General features: G+C 48.7%; 1 protein-coding gene across 2 annotated transcripts in view; it reads left to right on the top strand.

The window, feature by feature from the left end:
- The first annotated feature begins 2,267 nt into the window (after positions 1-2,267).
- Positions 2,268-7,802, top strand: part of TMEM50B (transmembrane protein 50B) — a 16,235-nt gene continuing 10,700 nt past the window's right edge. Inside the window, exon 1 of one of the 2 annotated variants that reach the window (XM_064470957.1) lies at positions 2,268-2,378. The gene's annotated coding sequence lies outside the window, so the exon portion shown is untranslated. Of the gene's footprint in view, positions 2,379-2,411; positions 2,471-7,802 lie in introns of those variants that run through there. The other variant, XM_064470961.1, reaches the window with a different exon arrangement.

Here is a 7,802-nt window from a genome sequence, read left to right as displayed (position 1 = left end):
GACAAAATATTACTTATATTTATTATTAGGCTATATTAATTGAGGTATCAGTTTTTCTCAGGGTTGAGGAACCGGTTTCTTGCCCAACAACCTGATGGCTCTTTCAAGCACCATGAGCAAGCTGTACAGTTACACATGTTAGTGCTTTCCAATAAAAGGAAAAGACATACAGCTGTAGGCTCTCTGAAATCACGTCTCAGGCCATCCTATAAACTGAAGAGTTTCTATATACACTGCATATGCTGAGGCCAGCTGAGTATCTTTCCATTTTAGAGTAATAACAGCTCTTGGGATGCATGTGGAGTTACAGAGAAGACTCTGAGGAGAAGGAATAAAAGTCCTGAGAAGCAAGAGCAGGGCATGCTCTAAGACATAGACAAGTGGTAAATCTTTATTCCTGGTGGGAGAAACTGCCACAAAGAGGGCGAAGGGGATGTGTGGTGTCTTCCTTGTAGTTATTTCCCTACCAGCTATGATTCCCTGGAAGTGGCAACCACACGCTTTACCTTCCTACAGCTAACAGAAACATGTGTGCACACGTGGGGGCTGGGAGGGGCGATAGGAAGGGCCTGGAAGGGAGCGAGGAGCTCAGGGAAAGCAGATGGCACGTAATGCTTCCAGATGAGGGTGAGAAGATGGTGGCACGTGCGGTAACAGGGATAGAGGTTGGAGAGTAGGCACATGTGAATTATGAAAATAATCGGCTATGAACCTTTTCAGTGAACAGCAAGGCAAGAGTTTTGTTACACAAACTGTTTCTTTATGGTATGGTTCTGAGCATCACAAGTAAGAAACAACTGTTCTTGATCCTCTGTAGCAGATAGGCTCTTCTCTGGACCAGATCAAGCGAGAAAGGGGGAGTTTCTTCAAAAGAAGGCTCTGGCTTACCTCCAGGCCTGATGGAACACAGTGAGCACATGTAACTGAAGGAAAAAAGGAGGGGAGCTGAGGGCAGAGGGCTTCAAGTACAGCTTTTAACTTTGGGAGTTCATGGGGCTGCAGCTCAACTATCTTTTAATGAGAAACTGCATGTTGCTGTTCAGTTGTCTCTTTATAGGCCCTTCTTACAGTGCTCCTTTCCTTACCTAGTGCCCCATATTGCTCTTCCTTGTTTCTTGAGCAATAGCCCGAAGGGCCCTTCTCTTTTTTTGTTTATCCTGTTCCACTCTTAAATTTCTACTTCTCACTTTTCAGATTGATTCTGTACTTTTTTTTATCTTACCAGAGTGAATTTTCAAGACTGATCACTTTCCTAATTACTTAATTTAATTGCAGTGTATTCCCTTAGTATCTCTAAAATCTTGACATCAAGTCTTTTATAACGGGCAACAGTATGTACTTTACGAGAAGATGGTTCTTTTGTAAGGTATCTCTGGTGCTGGTATGGCTCTCTTTCCAATGGTTTGGCAAGGAATAGGCCAGAAAGCCAGAAAAAGAGAACTGAATCTTCTGCATGGGAAGTATGAAGGGAATTCACTGAGGGTCAAAAGTTTGGGGTCAGTTTTGGGCACATTCAAACCCACATTGTGAGCAGACATCTATTCACTTCCATTGTGCAACCGAAACATGTAGAAGCGCTCTTAGCTCTCCCCGACCATGGCAGGTGTGGAACAATGCTGGGGTGAGCAGTGCTGGGTGGGGCTCACTGCTGCCTCGCCCCCAGCGCCTGTGGGCTTACTGCATTGGGGAGATGGGAATGTCATGAGCGAGAGGGTGATGTCAGCAGGCTGCTGATGAGGCTGGTGTCCGGCTGGTGCGGTTACCGCGTGGAGTATGTCGAAGCTGGCGGGGAAATGGGGTGAAGTCAGAAAGAAGTCATTCAGATGCATCTTCCCAGACAGCTGGGAGGAACACTGAACGACGTATTCATTCTGCTTGGTTTTATTAAACGAGGCATCGGGCTGAGGTGTCGCGGTGTTTGTGGTGAAGCACGAACGCCCCAGTATGGGGGCTGCCTGGAAAAGTGGAAGGTTGGTGTGCTCAGCGTTGCTGGTGGGACAGCGTAAGGCCACGAGGGATGACGTGGGTCATAAGGGGTGAGGGAGACGATCATGGCGCCCCATGTGGCACTCGGACCCCCCGGGATTTGGGGGTGGGGCGGGGAGAGCCGAGTCCCCCTCCGCCCGGCAGCGGCCTCCCCCAGCCCAGGAAGAAAAGAGGGGGGGGGGCTTGCGCCGGCCCACCCACCCTCCGGCCGCCGGTGGCTGCGGTCGTTGGCGTGGGCTGCCGCCTCGGCCAATCGGAGCGCTTCGTCCTCACCCAGCCTCCGGTGACGCGAACCGCTAGCTTCCGATTGGCGGGCGGGCGCGTCGCTCGCGGGTCTCTCCCACCCCACTGCCGCTCCCCCGCAGGCGGAAGAGTCTCGCCCAGGACGGGGGGTATGTTCGGGCGTCGTTTCCCTCCCGCGCCGGTGGGGGCGAGGGGCGGCGGGGCAGGACGGGACGTGGCGGTGGAGCGGGAGGATGGTGCGGTACGCCTGTATCCGGGGGTAGCGCGCGCTCCCGCCCCCCCCCAGCGCCCCTCGCGCTACCGGTTCCCCTCGCTGCCCTCCCGCCGAGCCGCGGGGGACGCCCCCCCCGCCGCCCCCTCCGCCGCGGGGAGCAGCGGCTCGTCACCCAACCTCCGCTCAGAGCTTGGGGCAGCCCCCTCGGTGCCGGCGCGCTGGCCGGGGCTCCCACGCACCACTCGGTGGGCAGCAGGGCGAAGGGGCTCGGCGCGGTGCGGGGGGGGGGATCCGGCCGCCCTTCCCCGCCCCTCGGGCCGGAGCCCTGACCGACCTTCCGCCGTAGCGCCGCCTCGGCCGCAGGAAGCGGCGGGCCCGCCCGCGGGTGGCGGAGCGGGGCATGGGGGCGCTGGGGCCCGACCCCCCAACATCCTCAACCCCCCCCCAACCGTCAGGCCTTCCTCAGGTTGCCGTTACCCGCCCCCAGGGAGGGACGCGGTGGGACCGAGCAGAAAGTTTGAGGTCTGCCGGTGAAATTTGGAAAAAAAAAGAAAAAACAAAATCACTTTTCTTTCAGTAACGCTGCCCTCGGCGCAGCAGTTACCGGCAGGACGTCGATCGCGGCTTTGGGGTTCTGCCTCGCGTTGCCCTCTCATGGCTTGAGCCCGTTAAAGCGGTGTCGGTGCGCACGGTGTGCTCTTGCGCGCGAAAATGGGCCTGCGGGTAACTGCAGAATTGATCTTTTTTCCAGCCTCTCTGAAGTCTTCAAACTTGAACAGCGCTCTTAAAGAATACTTGCTGTAGGCAGCAGCCACATTGCTCTAGGGCTGAGCATCGCACAGATTCGTGTGAGGGGATCACCAGTTTAATAATTTTGCCACGCGGCCTTATTTTTGTATAAGTTAATTTAAAAGTTCCTTCCTTTCCTCCTCCTGTTTTTCTGCAATACTGTATAGCATAGTGCTATGGTGAATGGGAAACTGAAAGTGAAACTGCATGTAATCACTGAAATGAGTGAGTTGGTCTAAAGATCCCCTTTAAAAAATTACAGTGGACTTAATAGAAACGTTCACATAAGCTCCTTACAGTGACTGTGACAAATATCTTTTCATAATACACGCGTATGGGGAAAGTATGTGGCTTAAAGCATATTCTGATCAGTTGCTTGTGAAAGATGCTGTCTTCTTTGAGGAAAATAGGGTTTTCTTCTTGACTTTAAATTTCTTCTCTTCTTCCTATCTTTTACTTTCTTCTTTGGAAATAGAAGGTTCTGTTCTTTGCTAACCTGATGGTATTCCACAGTGCTTGTGCAGCGCAAGACAGTTTTCTTTTTGCAGACTCTTTTTGTATTTTCTTGCAACTCCTTTTAATATTTTGTTAAAGTGAAATCAGTTTATTCTGGGAGAGAGAGAAACTGATCTTTAGTTGAAAATTTTGAGCTCCAATTCTTGTGTTTTCAATTCACTTTGGCTAAATAATATATTACTTGTTTTAACGTGAGTGCTAGTGTCTACCACGTATTATTTTTACAGAGTGTATAACTGTCCTTGTTAGTTCTTCAGTCACCAGTTTGTTCTTGCAGGTGTTCTTGTGTTTCTGTTTATTGGGCATGAGTGAGAAATGTTTCCTGAGAACAGTGGGAGAACCTGTTTGCCCTTGGAAAAGGGGAGGAGACGTTGTAGGAAGGGCATTGAAGGGCAACTAAAACAAGGGGTTTTACCTGTTTCCTTGCTGCAAAGTATGTGGATGTGAAACCTTAAACCAAGAGAGTGAGCTTTGTACCTTTATTAAGGTAAGAAAGTCCAACTGAAAGCATCTGTCTTTGTCAGAGTTTTCTGTCTGTGTAGCAGGATATAATTGGGCTAAAACTTATGTATGTGTCCATATTAACCCAGATGAGGATAAACTTTAGCCTCGCTTTTGTGGTCTTGGTGGGGACCCAGCTTCACAGTGTCACTGGTCTTTCACAGTTGAAATATAGCTTATTATTTACTTCTTTTTTTGCTAGGGGTGTTGAGCACCACATGCATATGGAACTTTATCATGGAATCACAGAATGGTTTGGGTTGGAAGTGACCTTCAAAGATCATCTAGTCCAACCACCCTGCCATGGGCAGGGGCGTCTTTCACTAGACCAGGTTGCTCAGAGGCCCACCCAGCCTGGCCTTGGACACTTTTCATCATGGGGCATCCACATCTTCTCTGAGCAACCCGTTCCATTGTCTCACCACCTTCACTGTAAAAAATTTCTTCCTTCTGTCCAGTCTAAACCTACCTTCTTTCAGTTTAAAACTGTTGACCTTTGTCCTGTCACTACAGACCCCTGGTAAAAAGTCTCTCCATCTTCCTTATAAGCCCCTTTTTTATATTGAAAGGCTGCAATAGCGCCTCCCCAGAGCCTTCTCTACTTCAGGCTGAACAACCCCAACTCTCTCAGCCTTTCTTCCTAGGCGCTGTGTTCCAACCTCCCCAAATGGGAGGCCTTCATTTTTGTGGCCCTCCTCTGGACCCGCTCCAACAGGTCCATGTCTGTCTTTTGCTGGCGATCCCAGAGCTGGACACAGCACTCTAGGTGGGATCTCACCAGAGCGGAGCAGAGGGGAAGAATCACGTCCCTCAACCTGCTTCCTGTTACACAGTCCAGGATACCATTGGCTTTCTGGACTGCAAGTTCATATTGCCAGCTCACGTCCTTTTTTTTCCACAGGGCTGCTCTCATTCCATTTGTCCCCAAGGCTGTATTGATATTGAGGATTGCCCCAACCCAGGTGCAGGACCTTGCACTTGGCCTTGTTTAACTTCATGAGGTTTGCGTGGGCCCATTCCTCGAGCTTGTCCAGGTCCTTTTGGATGGGTCCTGTCCCTCTGGCATATCAGTGTATCCCTTCCCTCTAGCATATTAAACCCCGTATTGTATGATAGCTAGGCGTTTATTTAACAGCTTGAGAGAGGGCAGCCAACCTGTTGCATTTGGGTTGGCTCTGTACTGTGTGTCCTTTCAGTAACTCTGATCGGCACTATGCTTACCTTTTAAATGAGAACATGGGAAAATAGTTGGTTGGACTTTAGGCTGGATGAATTGTTCTGGCATCCTGCAGTCTGCTTCCCGCCATCCTTTTTTATGGAAACCCCACAGCCCTTATTTGTCATGCCCTCAGTTGGGTGCGCATTTGATCAGAGATGGTGTTTTCCTCTCACAAAGAGAGGAATATCCACATGTTGGTCACAGAACGTGGGCATCTTCAGTAGTGATGGAAGAAATGGTGTATCGCTGCCTTTTAGTCATGTATCTGAATACACATACGGAGCTATGTCAGTAGTGAGAGAGATGTTTAATTATTTTTTATTGTGAAGTGGGGCTCTTTGAAATACCTCAGGGAAAGACTCCTTTGCAGAATTCTGAGTGGCAGCAGTTAATGTTCAGTTCATCTTAGAAAAAGGGCAGCCGCATTAGCACCTCTGTTCCATTTTACTGCCAGTTGTATTCTTGCATGCCTGCTTTAGCACTAAGCTTTCTTTTTGAAATCAAAATAGTTTCTGGCATTAGACACGTGTCGAAATAATTCTAGACTTCTTGTCTGTGTTCTGTTGCAAATTCTCTGTACCTTGTTTCTCCATGTTTGTCATCTTATTCCAGTGAAACAGGAGGCTTGTGTTGTCAGTTACTAGTCTTCACTGTAGAAAGATTGCCAGCAGATAGTATTTATCTCACCTATTCACATTATATAGGGTGCTTCTCTCCTGAGGACAAAGATAAGGTTAAAGCAAAGTGCAGGTTTGTAAGCCAGTGTCAAGCACCAAAAATACAGTTTCTGATAAAATAATATCCTTTGGCAGCAGGTTGCCCTGTATCTTAGAAAGTATTTAAAAAGAAAAATCAACTTTTCCTAGTCTCCCTAGCTTCATTTGTCATTAATGAAGTTGTGGAAACTTCATTTAATATACGATATGATTAAAAATTGAGAGAGATTTTTGTCTCAGATTTTAGAAGTGAGCTCAATGCCTGTTTTGTCTCCTAATATTTAAAAAACACTTAATAATTAAGATGTGTTTTTGTGTTGTGTATGGTAGCCGTAACATTTATCATTACGGACTTTGCAAAGTTGAAAGGGTTTTACTAGGATAAATGCTGGTTAGTTTTTGGATTGGAAGTCGGCTTAATTACATGTCATGGTTTAGCCCCGGTTGGCAGCCAAGTACTACACAGCTGTTCACTTACCCTCACACCCCTCCCTCCCCCTGGTGGGATGGGGGAGAGAACTGGGGGGGGTGTGGTGTGTGTGTGACAAAAAAAAGTACAACCCATGGATTGAGATAAAGACAGTTTAATAGCACAGCAAAGGAAGATAAACCGCTGAGCTGTCCCTGAGCAGCGGTTTTCACCCCCTGGCCAACTCCCCCCAGTTTATGTACTGAGGATGACGGCCTATGGTATGGAATATCCCTTTGGCCAGTTTGAGTCAGCTGTCCTGGCTGTGCCCCCTCCCAGTTTCTTGTGCATCTCCTTGCTGGCAGAGCCTGGGAAGCTGAAGTCATTGACTTAGTGTAAGCAGTGCTTAGCCGCAACTGAAACATCAGTGTGTTATCAGCATTACTCTCATACTAAATCTGAAACACAGCACTATGCCAGCTACTAGGAAGAAAATTAACTCTATCCCAGCTGAAACCAGGGCAGTATATTAGCTGGCAAAACAAACTGTATAATCCTTTTAAATCATAGAAGGGAATGAATTTTTTCATTTCAGCCTTTTGAACTGGAGCATTTTTGCAGGAGTAAGAAGATTCCTTTCATTAACTCCTCCAAGAATTGAACAGGCTATTTCTTAAGTAACACAGTCTTGCAGAATGGATGGGGCTGGAAGGCACCTCTGGAGGGCGTCTGGTCCAACCCCACTGCTCAAGCAGGGCCACCTAGATCTGGTTGCCCAGGACTGTGTCCAGATGGCTTTTGAATACCTCCAGGGATGGAGACTCCATGACCTCCCTGGGTAACCTGTGCCAGTGCTTGGTCACCCTCGCAGAGAAAAAGTGTTTCCTGATGTTCAGAGGGAACCTCCTGTGTTTCAGTCTGTGCCCATTGCCTCTGGTCCTGTCACTGGGCACCACTGAAGAGAGCCTGGCTCCAACCCCTTTGCACCCTCCTGTCAGGTATTTATATACATTGACAAGATCCCCCTGACCCTTCTCTTCTCCAGGCTGAACAGTCCCAGCTCTCTCAGCCCTTCCTCATAGCAGAGATGCTCCAGTCCCTTCATCATCTTTATGACCCTTCACCAGACTCTCTCCAGTATTTCCATGTCTGTCTTGTACTGATGAGCCCAGAACTGGTACCAGCATTCCAGGTGTGGCCTCACCAGTG

Source organism: Phalacrocorax carbo, chromosome 1 (genome assembly GCF_963921805.1).
Source record: "Phalacrocorax carbo chromosome 1, bPhaCar2.1, whole genome shotgun sequence".
Classification (NCBI taxonomy): domain Eukaryota; kingdom Metazoa; phylum Chordata; class Aves; order Suliformes; family Phalacrocoracidae; genus Phalacrocorax; species Phalacrocorax carbo.
This window is presented reverse-complemented; position numbering and strand designations above follow the sequence as displayed.